The following is a 16,101-nucleotide window of genomic DNA, read 5'->3' on the forward strand; positions in this document are numbered from 1 at the left end:
AATGATTGCTGTTGGGAAATGCAGGGCAGTGGCTGGAAGAGGGGGTCAGAAGCACAGACCTGCATTCACACTCATACTCTGGGATGAGAGACTTTCCTCCTCAGGGCATCTGTCTCCCTGCCATGGGAGGCAGTGCGTGTGTCAGCCATGGCCCTCGGCTGTAAGCCCAGAAACAGACCCCTGCAGGATTTGTAGCAAGGGAATGTGTGGGGAGGATGTCACCAGGCAGGAGGACACCTGGGCCCTCGCATGGGCGGGATTGAGGCCACTGGATTCCCTAGGTAGGGAGCTCCCCAAATACAGGAAGGAGGTTAGAGGCAGGAAGAGCCTTTTCTACCCAGGAAACCTGACCAGTGCCACGCAATGAATATACAGGGTCCTCACGCAAGGACCTGAGAGGTGTGTAGGCAGCTGCATGCAGTGTATACAGGGAGTCTAGGGGCTGGTGTGAGCCCTCCTCTTGAGGGGCCTCTGGATGCCCGCGGTGGGGTGCTGGGGCCTCCACGGGCGTCATTCTGTGGTTGCTCCAGGATTGGACTTAGAGATCTGGGTTTGACTACACATCAGGCTGCCCTGGGGCCCCCTTCAGTAAAGATACTCCCCTGAGAAATACCTGCCCTTGGGAAGCCCGCCACATTGGGCTTACATGACTGATCAGACTCTGATTTTGTGTGGAGCAGCCTGGGGAAGGGCTTGGAGGCGGGAGTGAGGATGGTCTCCACGTGGGCAGTGTAGACGTGTGGTTTTGCAGGGATAGAGACGTGCAGCAGCGCATCCACAGAGGTAGGAAGGCCTTGGGGGTGTGGGGTTCCCACAGAAAGCTCTGTGGGTGCTCTTCTGCTTCCTCCTCCCTATTTCAGGCCCCAGGAGGCCTTGTGTGGTTCTGTCCCTTCCCTGCTCCCCAACTGAGGCCGTGGCATTGTGGGAGCAGAGGACAGAACTGGACACCCAGTGAAGGTGCGTGGAAGGCATTTGCCCCAGCCTGGCTCTGGGCTGAGCACACCCATTGGTGACCTCATCACGTGCACACCTTCGCTGCCTGAGTGCAGGGCACCCAAAAGCCTGCCATAGACAAGAAGGGACCTTCCCTGAGTTCACCCAGCTGGCCCTGTCTGAGTTGGGGACTCACACCTGTGCTGACTCCAGAGACCCACCCCAGCCCCACCTTCCTGTTCCTTCAGTCAACACATATTTATTGAGCACTTACTGTGTGCCCAGTAAAGACCCTTCTGGGGATATTTCAGTGAACAAAAGAGGTAAGAGTTCTCCCCTCATTATAGCATAAGTGCACAGATTAGTATGCTTCCTGCCGGGTCATGAGAAGTGCCACCTAGAGAAGGAAGCAGAGATTCATAGTGATAAAGGGGCTGACTTTTTGGAGGGTGGCCAGGGAAGGCCTTTGAGGAAGTGACTTGGGAGTGAAGACCTGCAGGCGGGGAGGGAAGGAGCCGTTGGGATGTGAGGAAGAGGGGTGCTCTGGGCAGGGGGTAACAGGTGCAAAGACCCTGAGGCACTGTGTCCAGATGGCTCTGCCACTGGTAAGGATCAGGACCTCAATGATTGTAGCAGCCCCTCCCCAGCACCCCCACGTGCGGTCTGGCCATGCAGCTCTCCCATGTGCACACTTTGCCTCCCGTGCTCCATAAGCAGGACCTTGACCCCTCCAGCCTCCTTGCTGACCCCTCTCGTCTCACACTCCAGGTCCCGATCTGTGCAGCTCACTGCCAGATGCATCAGGCAGCCTCCTGCACCTGCACTTTCTTCACAAAGTTCCCTCTGCCAGAGACGCCTTTTGCGTCTTTGTCATCTCTGAGACTTTTCCAGATGCCTCCCTCCGCAGCTGATCCCAGCCTGGCCATCCTCCCCGCCTCCATGTCCCCTCCCTCCCTCCCTCCATCATAGCCTTGATGCTGTTCTGCCACTGCCCCTGGATTTGTCTCACTGATTGTGCAGAAGGCTCTGGGACAGAGCTGGCTTGTGGGGGATTGGGCCACTGCCTATTGGAGGCATTTGGGGGCTGTCCCAGGAGTGAGTGCACCCCAGGCTGGACCAGGTGCCCACACCTCTCCCGCCCAGCACTGGCACCTGTGAAGGGCCTCTGGAGGCTGGGTCTTCCTGCAGGCACCAGGAAGAAACCTATGAGGGCATCCTTGCTGAGGGCAGGACCCGCTCTCCACATCCTGGAAACCCAACAGAGAAAGACAGCCTCTCTGGCAGCCTCCCTGTCTTGAAGTTCGAGAAGGCTGCATTTCTAGGCTCCCACAACCTGTTTGTCCGGTTTAAAGCCGGGGCCTGAGGGCTTCAGGGTACTGATGCAGGACAGAACAGCTCTGGTTCAAGCCTCCCTCTGTCCGCTCCCACAGGTGTGGCCTCAGAAGACCATTCCCTCTGTAGCATGGTAGAGGCTGGAAAGTCTACTCTGCAGGATTATGATGCGGATTAAATGCAGTAATCGAGTGTTTGGCAGAGTGCCTGGTAGGGAAGGAGTTCAGTAAAGAGCTGCTCGCACCATTCTGTGCAGGGAATGCTTTAGGGCATGTTTTAGAATTTTAGAGCGTGTTTCACTACATGAGTAGCTTCTTGCAGCTTCGAGGCCCTGGCATCCCTCTCCCCTGCCTGCAGGCTTCCTTGTTCACTGGGCCAAGTCCCCACAGTAATATTCCTAAGCATGGAGCAGACCGGGCCCTTCCTGACCAGAACGTCCCCATCTACCTTCAGGGTCTACTACAGTGGCCAGATGTGAGCTTCTCCTCTGTCTGCTCACTCACCTTCTCTGTGCCTGTCTTGGCCCCTTCTCTTTGCCTGGCCCCATGTGGGGCAATGTTGGGGAAACAGTGTGGACCACAGACCACCCCATGCTGTCTTCCTAGGACTCATAGTCCAGTAGGGGAGACACACAGGTCTCCAGATGGTGACAACTCAGAGGGGACAGGGCTGAGACGTGGAGCCCAGAGGGTGGGGCCTGACCTACCCATGGGGATCAGGGAGGGCTTCCTGGAGAAGGCATCCCTAAGCTGAGAATTGAAGAAGTAGTAAGCAATGAGAGCATGTACCATGTAATGTATAAAGGGGAGGGAGAATGTGAGGTGCTGGGAAGCACCGGGCCCTTCTGGGGAAGGGAAGAATTTGGGGTGTGGCCAGAGCACAATGCCCCATGAGTGGAGAGGTCCAGATTTTCTATTTTTCTTTTCTTTTTTTTCCCCCAATGATCCTAGAAATCCTCCCAAGAGAGGTCCAGATTTTTTGACAAGGCTGAAAGGTGGCCCCTGAGACCTGACTCTACCTGTCTTCCTGGCCTTTCCTCAGTCCAGTGCGTGCACGGCCCCCTCCTCGCTCTCACGCATCATCTGTGTGCTCCTTCCCCGCCAGACAAGAAGCCCTGGAGGGCAGGGACCAGTTCAGAGCCATCCCTGTCTCCCCAGTGCCAGCACAGAGCTTGGCCTGAGTAGGTTTTGGGGACTGGGCTTGGTGGCTCACACCTGTAATCCCAACATTTTGGGAGGCTGGGGCAGGAGGATCACCTGAGCCCAGGAGTTCAAGACCAACCTGTACAACATAGTGAGACCCAGTCTCTACATAAAAAAAAGAAAAAAGAAAACTAGCCAAGCATGGTAGGGCGTGCCTGTAGTTTCAGCTACTTGGGAGGTTGAGGTGGGAGGATCACTTGAGCCCAGGAGTGCAGGGCTGCAGTGAGCTACGATTGAGTCGCTGAACTCCAGCCTGGGCGACAGATGGGGACCCCCCAAAAAATAGGTTTTGGGAAATGTTTACCAGATGAGAGGCAAGACGGAATTCTCCTAAATTCGAAGCCTGGAATTCTCCTAAATTCGAAGCCTGAGGCAGAATAGTTGAAGCAAAAAGAGGAGATTTGTTGTCTTATGGATCTGAAGGGTCCTGAATAGTGTGGTGTCAGGTACAATATCTATTTATCAAACAATATCTCTTTAATCTCTGAGCTTGGCCGGGCACAGTGGCTCACGTCTGTAATCCCAGGACTTTGAGAGGCCGAGGCGGGCGGATCATGAGGTCAAGAGATGGAGACCATCCTGGCCAACATGGTGAAACCCCGTCTCTACTAAAAATATAAAAATTAGCCGGGTGTGGTGGCGCGCGCCTGTAGTCCCAGCTACTCGGGAGGCTGAGGCAGGAGAATTGCTTGAACCTGGGAGGCAGAGGTTGCAGTGAGCCAAGATCACACCACTGCACTCCAGCTTGGCGACAGCGAGACTCCATCTAAAAAATAAAATATCTGAGCTTGGTTTTCCTTTGAGCTGGCTTCATTCTCGGAAGGCTGTTCCCTCCTGACGGGTGCTGGGATGGCTGCCAGTAGCTCTAGAAATGGGATGCAGTCTTAACCACCCTAGTGGGAAGAGAGCTCCTCTTTCCTGAGAGTTCCATCTCAGGGCTTAGGACCGGCTGTGGCTGGCTCTGTAACCTTCCTGTCCTTGACCGATCACTGTAACAGGTTGTGGGACGGGGCACCTATCCACTCCTAGAACCTTTGGGGAGGACAGCAGGGAGTCAAGGTAACGTGAAGAGGCCTATCCAGGGTCCTGGGGTGAGAGAGATTGGGTGACCAAGGCTGATCCACCCGGGGGAAGACAGGAAGAGAAGTGGGCCATTCTGGCCTCAGACCTCTTCGTCCTTTCCCAGAACCCACACCAAGGCAGAGCTCCCTGTGGGATGAGTTTCTCACTTGACCTGAAATCTCTACCTGTGGGGCTGCTGCAAGTGCACAGGCTTCAGGAAAGGTGGACCACACCCACTGCGCCCCAGGCTCCTGCCCGAGGGTGTGCAGCCCAACCATCCAGATAGAGGTGGATGGTGCCCAAGTCGTGGGGGCTGACAAGCATGGAGAGTCCTGCAGAGAGGCCCAGCACCGGATTCCCAGGTTGCTCCTGGAGACGCTGTCCCACATGGGCCGGTCACCCACCTGCCATGAGACTCCCAACTGGGACCTTCCCTGCAGAGCCTGTGAGGTGGAACGATGGTGATGGTGCCCCCTTGTGGGGTAGGTGCATGTGGCAGGCACAGAGTGGTGGCAACAACTGTAACATACGGTTCTGGAGGGCAGGGACGGGGCCCTTCCTGTGTGCCCTGTGGTGCTGAGTGCCAGACTGGGTGAGCTCACCAAGCGCTCCCTGGGAAGGTGCTGTTGATGCAGCAGGGAGGCCCAGGGCGGTCACTGCTCTGTGCTGTTGGCGACAGAGCAGGGATTGGAGCCCAGGTGCCTGGCTTTGAGGCCCCCATGCTGTGGGGGAATGGGGCTCTGCCATGTTGGTGGTTATTTCTTGTCGTGAACAAGAGCTCAGGCCTGGTTTCCAGGTGTGACTTTACTGCACCCTCGCCCTACCTCCCCGGCTTGAGAATTCTGGAAAATACCACAATAAGTGTTTCTTCTCTCTTTTGAGATTATATAAATAATACTTGCCTCCATGCTCTTAGAAGAAAATGACGTCTCTATTTCCATGCGTTGCCGTGTTTCCTGGCTTGGGACCCCACCAGCCATCCAGTCACCCAGGCTTGAAGCCAGGTTCTTCCCAGCTTGTCTCTCCACCCTGCCCATCCCTGTGCATGTAGCAGTGACCAAGTCCTATCGATTATCTGATTATCTGCCGGAAGCCTCAGGAATGGGAGCCTTCTGAGTCAGCACAGTCACCAGGAGCACGGCCTGTGGCCAGGCTGCTCAGGGGCTGGTGATGTTGGTTTCTTTCACCTTAATGTGTGAGTTGTGTCGTAATACGGTCCTATATCACTTAATGATGACACATTCTGAGAACTACGTCGTTAGGTGATTTCATGGTCATGTGAACATCCTAGCGGACTTACACAAACCTAGGTGGCATAGGCCAGGCCTGGTGGCTTACACCTGTAATCCCAGCACTTTGGGAGTTCTAGATGGGCGGATCACCTGAGGTCAGGAGTTTGAGACCAGCCTGACCAACCTGGAAACCCCATCTCTACTAAAAATACAAAATTAGCCCGGCGTGGTGGCACATGCCTGTAATCTCAGCTACTCGGAAGGCTGAGGCAGGAGGAGAATCGTTTGAACCTGGGAGGCGGAGGTTGCAGTGAGCTGAGATCACGCTATTACACTCCAGCCTGGGCAAGAAGAGCGAAACTCCATCTCAAAAAAAAAAAAACCTAGGTGGCATGCCTACTGCACACCTGGGCTACCTGGAATAGTCTAGTGCTCCTGGGCACCACACCTGCACAGCATGTGGCTGTGCTGAGTACCCTCGGCGAGTGTAACACAGTGGTAGGTATTTGTGTATATGAACATAGACAAGGGACAGTAAAAATATAGTGGGAAATCTTATGGGACCACCGGCTGCATATGCAGTCCATCATTGACTGAAATGGTTTTATGCGGCTTATGACTAGACCTGTATGTGCCTCAGTATTCAAAAGATGTAAAAAGGTGGACAGAGATTCAACGTAAAGAAATGATAAATGTTTGGGCCAGGCGCAGTGGCTCACACTTGTAATCCCAGCACTGTGGGAGGCCAAGGCGGGAGGATCACGAGGTCAGGAGATAGAGACCATCCTGGCTAACACAGTGAAACCCTGTTTCTACTAAAAATACAAAAATTAGCCAGGTGTGGTGGCACATGCCTGTAGTTCCATCTACTAGGGAGGCTGAGGCAGGAGAATCCCTTGAACTCGGGAGGCAGAGGTTGCAGTGAGCCGAGATCGTGCCACTACACTCCAGCCTGGGCAACAGAGCGAGACTCTATCTCAAAAAAAAAAAAAAGATAAATGTTTGAGGTGATATGCTAATTACCCTGACTCAATCCTTGTATGCATTTATCGAAATACCACATATACCCCATAAATATGTATAATAATTATGTATCAATAAAATTAAACATTTTTAAAAATGTATATAGAGAAAAGTAAGTTTTCCTCCCTGTTCTCCTTCAGCTTTGACAGCTCACCTTCCTAAAAGCAGTCACCTAGTTTATTGTATGTCCTTCTGGAAGGATCTCTGATGGAGCTTAGCTAATGACAGTCCGCAGCAGCCACGGCCCAGGCCAGCCGACAGAGTTTGTAAATAAAGTTTTATTTGCGCATGTCCAGGCTCATTTGTTCATATACTATCTGTTACTCTTTTCATGCTACAAGGCAGAGTTGAGTAGTTGCTGCAGAGCCTAGTCTGATCATTTAAGCAAAATATTGTGATGCCTGCAGCTGTGTGTGTTTAAAGTCAAGGCAGGGTGATAGAGGCAGCAGCAGCAGCAGACCCAGAGGCAGCGGTTGAGTTTGCAGCAAGAAGACAAGGTTGTGTCAGTGTGTTTGCGAGAGTTGGAATCGAAGCCTCTTAAAATGGCAGATGATTTGGACTTCGAGACAAGAGATGCAGGGGCCTCGGCCTCCTTCCCAATGCAGTGCTCAGCGTTATGTAACACTGGCTTCGTGGTGCTCAAAGCCTGGCCCCTGTAAGATCTTCGAGGTGTCTGCTTGGAAGACTGGCAAGCACGGCCACGCCAAGGTCCACCTGGTTGGTATTGACATCTTTACTGGGAAGAAATATAAAGATAACTGCCTGTCACCTTATAATGTGGGTGTCCCCAACATCAAAAGGAATGAGTCCCAGCTGATTGGCATCCAGGAAGGTACCCCTCACTGCTCTAGGACAGCAGGGAGGTGCCAGAGGACCTTCTTCGTCTGCCTGAGGAGACCTTGGCAAGGAGATGAGCAGAAGTACCGCTGTGGAGAAGAGACCCTGATCACCGTGCTGTCTGCCATGACAGAGGAGGCACCTGTTGCAGTCAAGGCCATGGCAAAAGAACTGGCTCCCAGGGTGGCGGTGGTAGAACTGGCTCCCAGGGTGGCGGTGGTGGCAGCAGTGATCCTCTGAACCTGCAGAGGCCCCCTCCTCTGGCCTTCTGTAGGCTGGACTCTTCCTACACAATGTATTTGATGTTTTATTTTGTTTTTTCCCACCCCCTCAATCTGTCGGGGAGCCCCTATCCTTCACCTAGCTCCCTTGGCCAGGAACAAGCAAAGCCATGGCCTTGGTGAAGCTGCCATCCCTTTCCCTGCTTGCGCTACAGCCCTGGTTGGGGGGAGAGGGTGGGTGATGCTTGTGGTTTATTTATTTGAGACAGAGTCTCACTCTGTTGCCCAAGCTGGAGTGCACGGGGCACCATCTTGGCTCACTGCAACCTCCACCTCTTGGGTTCAAGCAGTTCTCCTGCCTCAGCCTCCCGAGTAGCTGGGATTACAGGCACATGCCACCATGCCAGGCTAATTTTTGTATTTTTAGTGGAGACAGGGTTTCACTATGTTGGCCAGGCTGGTCTTGAACTCCTGACCTGGTGATCCGCCCGTCTTGGCCTCCTAAAGCGCTGGGATTACAAGTGTGAGCCACTGAGCCTGGCCTTATTTATTTATTTTAATTCAATCTGGAATCAGAAAGTGGTGGATTCTGGCACATGGTCCTCGTGCCCTCCCCACTCACTCCTGGTCTGGTCCCCTGTTCCCCATGGCCCTATACCCTAAGCACCACCCCCACAGACTAAGGCCAGCCCCTGCCCTACCTGTGCCTCTCCCCAAACCCCTTCAGATGGGGAGGGAAGAGGAGGAGGGGGGAAGGGTCCTGCCCCCATGGGCTTTACCCTTCCCTGTGGTCTCGCCCCAACACATTTGTTCAAATCAAACCTGAATAAAACTACAAGTTTAATATGGAAAAAAACAGTAATAAAGTCAAGGCAGACCTGGGCCTTTTAGTCTGTACTCTTGCCTCTGTGAGCCTTGACTCTGAAAAGGGGATAGTAAAAGGATGTCTCTTGGGGTGGCTGGGGGGCTTCTGTGGGGTCCAGGCAGCACAGGACCTAACCAGCAGGGTGCCAAGCAGGGGGATGCCTGGGCTGCAGGCATTGACTCGCCTGTGTCCCACAACCCCTCTTGGAGCTGGAGCACTAGCGGGGGCTCAGCTGCCAAAACCCAGGGACAGGTGAGGCTGTCACCATCCAAGATGGAAGAGCACTTACAGGCAATCTGGTGTGTCATTCCTGACTGCCCACCTGCACGATCAGGTCCCCTCCCCGTGAGTACTACAGGGGACCCCACTCCTGCAGAATGCAATCCTCCCATGAGCCTGAATCCATCCTGTCGCTGCTCTGCCCCCCGCCCCCAGTGGTTCCGGTCTCCTGCAGAATGAGAGTGAAGTCCTCACCAGGGTCCACCAGGTCACCGTCCCACATCATCCCCAGTGCTCCCCTCCTGGTGTGCATTGGTGCCGGGCCTGCTCCCACCGTCACACTTAAGCCTGCCCCAGTGGTTGCTGTCTGCCGCGGGGTTTGCACAGGGACTGCGCAGTGGGCCTCCTGAATGAAGACCCAGACCTGAGCCCGGTGGGGCCTTTGGGAACACTCCTTTCAAGGCCAGCTCACCCTGGCTCCTTTCTGTTCATTCCAAAATAACAAAATAACACCTGCTTTGCAAAGCGCGGTTATTCTGAGCCTGGTTGCCGTCACAGTCATATGGGGGCCTGTTAAAATCTGGGCCCCCGGGTCCTAGCTAGGACCTCCTGACTCTGGTGCTCTGTGAACCTGGCTTGCAGACGTCCCGATTTCATGTGGTGGACACCGGGGCATGGGAAGGTCGTCTCCAGCCAGAGGTAGCATGGTTGTTACGGAGCAGCCCTAAATATTCCTGCTCCAGGCTTGTCTGGACATCCTCCCTCCCCATCCCTCCTCTGAGAGCTGACACCCTCCCACTGTGTGCCCCAGCCCGCACAGTGTTGCTTCCTGGTGTTTTGACTCCCACTTGGATGACTGTGTCTGTTTCCCCCGCCCTGCTCCAGGCTGGCACGGATGGTGTGAGTCATCACCGCCCCCTGATGCCCAACCTGTCCTTGCATCTCGTGGGTACCATTGCACCTGTGTGCAAATGCCAGACAGACATCTCTCTGCCTGTCACCTGATGCCCGGCGTCAGGTTTCTCTCTGTCCCTTTGTGAGGGCCACAGCCGGCGGGAGTGGGAGGCAAGCTCTGTTTGCCCTTCATCCTCTCCGTGGGGAGCTGGCTGCCACCTGCTGGGCGAGTGGCAGAGCCCCATCCCTGCAGCAGCAAGGCCCTGCCCACCAGCTCCTGCACAGCAGCATCTCTCCCTGGAGCTCATGCCTTTCACCATCCCAACCAGGGCTCCCCACACCCTGCCTCTGCCCCGGCCCTTCCCCCTCCTCAGCCCAGACAAGGGAGCCGAGGGTTAAGCTGTGCTCTGGTTTCAGGTCAAGACAGTCCTGGGGTGTGTTCCAGTCCTGCCACTTCCAGGCTCCATGACTTGGGCAGGTGTCTTTTCTTCTCCCAGATTGCTTCCCTGATAAGATGGAGGTCTAGTTATGCCAGCATCATAGGGGTGCTGAGCTGGCCAAGTGAAATTGTGCATGGAAAGTACTTAGGAACTGGGTGAGGCGGCTCACGCCTGTAATTCCAGCACTTTGGGAGGCTGAGGCGGGAGGTTTGCTGGAGCCTGGGAGTTCAAGACCAGCCTGGGCAATATAGGAAGACCTTGACTCTTTTTTTTTTTTTTTTTAAAGAAAGTGCTTAGCACTATGCATTACACAGAGTAAGTCTCTGATACCAGGAAGTGGCTGCCACCATCCCCACCACCATCATCATCTTTTTCTCCATTTGTGTCTCCTGCTGACTAAGCCACACTGTGACATTGGCGCCAGCTACTTCATGGGTGCTCTCACGTCCCTTGTTGCCTGCGACCCCGCAGGTGTCCCTTTCAGGGAGGGAAAGAGGTTGCTGTGATCATTTATCACAGCCTCGGCAGGCGAGGGATGGAACTCAGGTCTTCTTATTCCAGGCCATTACCTCTGCAGATCCATCCCCAACACACGCCTGCTTTGTAGAAAATACACACACACCCAAACACATGTGTTCTGAACACATCTGTCCTCTCTGACAGCCACTTGAATTCTGGTCCGTGCTTAATGGGCCTTCAGAGCCTTGGACTTGAGCAAATGCATCCGAGCCCTGACCTTGAGACACACACTCACACACGTGCCCACCCCACATACACGTATGCACATGGTGGATTTACTGCATGCTGGAAAAACAACAGGAATGTAAAAGCTAAGGAGCAGTTATGTATTTTTTATTTTTGTTTCTTTCTTTCTTTCTTTTTTTTTTTTTTTAAGAGAGTCTCACTCTATTGCCCAGGCTGGAGTACAGCGACACAATCACAGCTCACTGCAGCCTCAAACTCCCAGGCTCAAGCTATCCTCCCATCTCAGCCTCCCAAGTCACTGCGACCACAGGCATGTGCTAATTTTTGTATTTTTTGTTTGTTTTGTAGAGACAGGGTCTCACTTTGTTGCTCAGGCTAGTCTCGAACTCCTGGTTTCAAGTGATCCTCTCGCCTCAGCCTCCCGAGTAGCTGGGATTACAGGCACACAGTACCACGCCTGGCTAATTTTTAAATTTTTGGCAGAGATGGTATCACCGTGTTGCCTAGGCTGGTCTCGAACTCCTGGCCTCAAGTGATCCTCTTGCCTCAGCCTCCCAAGTAGCTGGGACTACAGGCATGTTTTAGTTTTTTGTAGAGACAAGGTCTCCCTATGTTGCCCAGGCTGGTCTCGAATTCCTGGGCTCAAAGGAACTTCCTGCCTTGGCTTCCCAAAGTGCTGGGATTGCAGGCATGAGCCACTACCCCTGGACCAAGTGAGCATGTATATGTGTGTGCTAAGCACTGGTTCCAGGGAGGGACCCTACTAACTCACTCACTCGCCACATGACCCTGGGAGTTAGTTACACTCATCCCCATTTTAGGGATAAAACAGTTGAGGCACAGGGGTCACATTGCTTTGCTCAAGAGTTTGAGTTCGGCACTAGGATTTGACTCCAGGCAGTCTCGCCCCAGAACTCATGTTCTTTTTGTGTGTCTGTGAGAAAGAGTTTCACTCTTGTTGCCCAGGCTGGAGCGCAGTGGTGCAATCTCAGCTCACCTCAACCTCCACCTCCACCTCCCAGGTTCAAGTGATTCTCCTGCCTCAGCCTCCTGAGTAGCTGGGGTTACAGGCATGCGCCACGACACCCGGCTAATTTTTGTATTTTTAGTAGAGACGGGGTTTCACCATGTTGGCCAGGCTTGTCTCGAACTCCTGGCCTCAGATGATCTGCCCTCCTCGGCCTCCCAAAGTGCGGGGATTACAGGTGTGAGCCACCGCGCCCGGCCCAGAATTCATGTTCTTAACCATATTGCAAGACCCTATATCTCAGGTGGGACCTGTGAGATGCTGTGAAGCCCGCCTAAGGTCACTGAGTGTGTGAGAGAGACAGCAAAGACCCCAGCCCCATCCCTGAGGGCCACAGCTGTGCCCTAACCACGGTGCAGCCCTTCCCTTTGGAACCTGGCTCTGAGCTCCAGCCCGGGCCCTACACCAAAGCCTTTGAATGAACTGCAGTCCTGCCATGGTTGTTTGACCCTGCCTGTGGAATGGGGGTCCTGTGGCTATGCTCCCCTGGATCCTGGGGACCCACCCCTTTATGAGACTTCAGTCACTTTGCCTGGAAACCGTGACTGACAAAGATCACTTGCTTCCTGCCGCCTTAAATGAGACACTGGGCATCACATGACCTTTTTTCCATGTCCATCATGGGGTCATGTGGGCTGTGACATGGCGTAGTCAGGTGGGTCCAAGCTGGCCCTGTGGTCAGACCTGGTGGACCCATCACCTCCCCTCTTGAGTCCGCATTAAGTGCAGATACTGAGGAACTGGGTGTGAAATGCCTCGGGTAGCATCTCTCATGTGGTTAGTGCTCAGTACGCCAGAACCAGTTATTTTGACCCACACCTGCTCATGAACTGTCACACTGCCATCTTCTTCTTACTCAGCCACCTCCTCACACCATTTTAAATGGACAGGTGTGCATAGGGGCCCGTCCTGGGCCAGCCAGCAGCTCTCCCTGCAACTTTGGACAAGTTATCACACCTCTGCCCCATGCCGCAGGTTTCTCCTCTCTTTTTTTTTCCTGAAATTTTTTTGTAGAGACTGGCTTTGTTGGCAAGGCTGGTCTCAAATCCTTGGCCTCAAGCAATCCTTCTGTCTTGGCCTCACATAGTGCTGGGATTGCAGGCGTGAGCCATGCGCCCAGTCTCCTCTCTAAAGTGGGGGGATACTAATACTCCCGTGTCGGAAGTGATTGGGGAATTGAAGCTGTGTTTATTTGCATTGGAAGGTGCTGGGGATGGGCCTGGCAGGTGAGAGTGCTGTCAGTGCAAACTTCCTCTCTGATCTGCCCATGCTGCTCTTTCTTTTTTCTTATTAATAGATTGGTTTCTTTTTTATTTGAATACATTTAGCCTGATTTCTAAGCAATAGTATTTGTAAAATCTTAGTTTTGGTGTGCTCATTCCTTTTTTTTTTTCCCCTTGAGACGGAGTCACTCTGTCGCCCAGGCTGGAGTGCAGTGGCACGATCTCGGCTCACTGCATCCTTCACTTCCCAGGCTCAAGCGGTTCTACTTGAGAGTGCCTCAGCCTCCTGAGTACATGGAACTACAGGAACCCACCACCATGCCCGGCTAATTTTTGTATTTTTAGTAGAAGTGCATTTCTACTGCACTTCTGTAAGCACTTGAGCAGATGTGACCTCTTCGGTCTCTGGCTCTGGTGGTGACTCCCGCAGGGCCGGGCCTGGTTCCAGACCCTATAGGTGCCCAGCTGATGAAGGTGTGGTCTGATCGCTGTGTGGGGAGTGAAGGTTGCCAGCCTAGAAACTGGGCCTCAAGCTCACCCAGAGGCTCTTGGAACAAAGAAGAGGCACCATCTTGGCTGGGCACGGTGGCTCACGCCTGTAATCCCAGCACTTTGGGAGGCTGAGGTGGGCGGATCACGAGGTCAGGAGTTCGAGACCAGCCTGACCAACATGGTGAAACCCTCATCTCTACTAAAAATGCAAAAATTAGCCAGGTGTGGTGACGTGTGCCTGTAATCCCAGCTACTCGGGAGGCTGAGGCAGGAGAATCGCTTGAACCAGGGAGGTAGAGGTTGCAGTGGGCTGAGATCGTGCTACTGAACTCCAGCCTGGGCGACAGAGTGAAACTCTGTCTCAAAAAAAAAGAAGAGGCGCCATCCCAAGCACTTCTGTGCATGAGACCGGCTGCCATTGTGTCAGGGGTTATGGTGGTATCCACCCTGATGCCACAGCCAGCTCTGGGCCAGCCTCCTCGCCCCAGCGGTGCCCACCCCCAGCTTGATCCTGGACCCTGGCGATGCTGTGACATGAGCTGCTGCTAAGTGTTTGCAGTGCTAGGCCCGGGCCGGACTTTCTCCACAAACGATTTAGTTCTGTTAGTTCACCCGCCCTGTAAAACAGCTACGCTTCTCTTCCCCATTTAAAGCTTGAGGAAGCTGAAATGTGGAGAGTTAAGAGTGGCTCCAGAGCTCCTGAGCCAGGGGCTAGGACTTGAACCCTGGCTTCAGCCGCCACACAGGACAGCTTAGGGTGGGCCTGGCCTGGCTCCCTGCTTCACAGAGTCAATGCGCTCCTGGATGAAGCGCCTGGCACGAAGTCCGTGGGCAGCGCTGCTCTGTGTGTCTTGTGAATTCTTCTTATGCTTCTGATAGTTCCTCCAGTTTTGCATTTCCTTTTTTTTTTTTTTTTTTTGAGATGGAGTTTGGCTCTTGTCACCCAGGCTGGAGTGTAATGGCACGATCTTGGCTCACTGCAACCTCTGCCTCCCAGGTTCAAGTGATTCTCCTGCCTCAGCCTCCCGAGTAACTGAGACTACAGGAGCGCGCCACCACACCCAGCTAATTTTTGTATTTTTAGTAGAGGCCGAGTTTCGCCATGTTGCCCCGGCTGGTCTTGAAATCCTGACCTCAAGTGATCCATCCACCTCAGCCTTCCAAAGTGCTGGGATTACAGGCATGAGCCACCATGCCTGGCCTGGAATGATGATTTTTAAGGCGAAACATTAAATAGGATTGCAAAGGATGCCAGTTGGAATATCATTAGCTAAATGCTCTTCCTCATTGAATTGACACGTGAAGTGATAGGATGTAGCAGCAGCTTTAATAAGGCCTTCAGTCTCAGAGTAGTGATAGGCATTCAGAATCTGCAGTAACTTGATGCAATGGGAAAATATCTGTCGTTTCTTTTCATGTCAGTCTCAAGGTCTGCTAAACACTGTTTCTTTTCTCTGTCTCTTTTGGCCTCTGTTAATAAGAAGGAAATGCTAAATTTCAGTTCCATTCATGAAAATAAAGAGATAAGTGTCTCCCCTCAAGTTCATGGACCTTTGGGGGTCAAATGGTTAAGACTGGGGCTTGCATGGGCTTGTCCATGGCTTGGGGTAGCTGCTGCAGTCCTGGGGGCTGCCTTCCCAGGCAGGGCCAGCTCCAGTCCCCACTAGAGCTCCAGGGTCACCAAGCACATGGGCCTTTGTCAGACAGTTCCCTCTGTCTGCAAGAGGGGCACCTGCCATCTGCTGATCCCCTGCAGCTCCTCCCAGGCCTCTACCCCCAAGGAGGAGGAAGTGCCCAGGCAGGGACCAGGCCTGACCTCTGGGGAGGCTGGCGGCTGGCCTCTGTCGGCTTCTTTCCTCCAGCACCGCAGTTCAGCAACCCACCGCCACCCAGCACAGTGGCCAGAGAGGAGTCCCAGGGTCTGATGTTAGACTCTGCCCTGGACCAGCCACCTGGTCCCAGGGAGACACCATACTTTACCTGGACCTCAGTTTCTTCCCCTAGAAAATGGGGCAGTGCTTGATGAGACCAGGGGTCCAGAGCCCCTGGCCTAGCAGGGTGGCAGGAGGAGGAGTCCACACGGAGATATTACTGGACTGGGAGCTCTCCCAGGGCCTCCCACTGCGTCCAGCAGCAGGGGAATGGCAGCAGGGCAAGGGGGCGCCCCCAGGAAGCTGCTAGCAAGCCCTCTTCCTGGCCCCCTTCCCTGCCCGTCGTGTCATCTCCATGCCCCAATATCTGCTGGCCCAAAGATCTTTCTGACGGCCAGGCCTGACCTCTCCTTCTTCTGCTCCTAGCCTTTCCTTCCTGCTCCCCTGGTCACCCTGAGGTAAAATCCAAGCTCTAATAGCCAAAAACTGGAAACAGTACAAATTCCTGTCAGCTGGTGAATGG

The 16,101-nt window shown here is 53.8% G+C and overlaps 1 protein-coding gene and 1 pseudogene across 2 annotated transcripts in view; both read left to right on the forward strand.

The window, feature by feature from the left end:
• Nucleotides 1-13,382, forward strand: part of LOC129047209 (eukaryotic translation initiation factor 5A-1-like) — a 41,339-nt pseudogene extending 27,957 nt beyond the window's left edge.
• The window catches only part of PPP1R37 (protein phosphatase 1 regulatory subunit 37), a 54,894-nt gene that overhangs the window by 28,982 nt on the left and 9,811 nt on the right, over nucleotides 1-16,101 (forward strand). The gene's annotated exons all lie outside the window — the stretch shown is intronic.

Source organism: Pongo abelii, chromosome 20 (genome assembly GCF_028885655.2).
Source record: "Pongo abelii isolate AG06213 chromosome 20, NHGRI_mPonAbe1-v2.0_pri, whole genome shotgun sequence".
Classification (NCBI taxonomy): Eukaryota; Metazoa; Chordata; class Mammalia; order Primates; family Hominidae; genus Pongo; species Pongo abelii.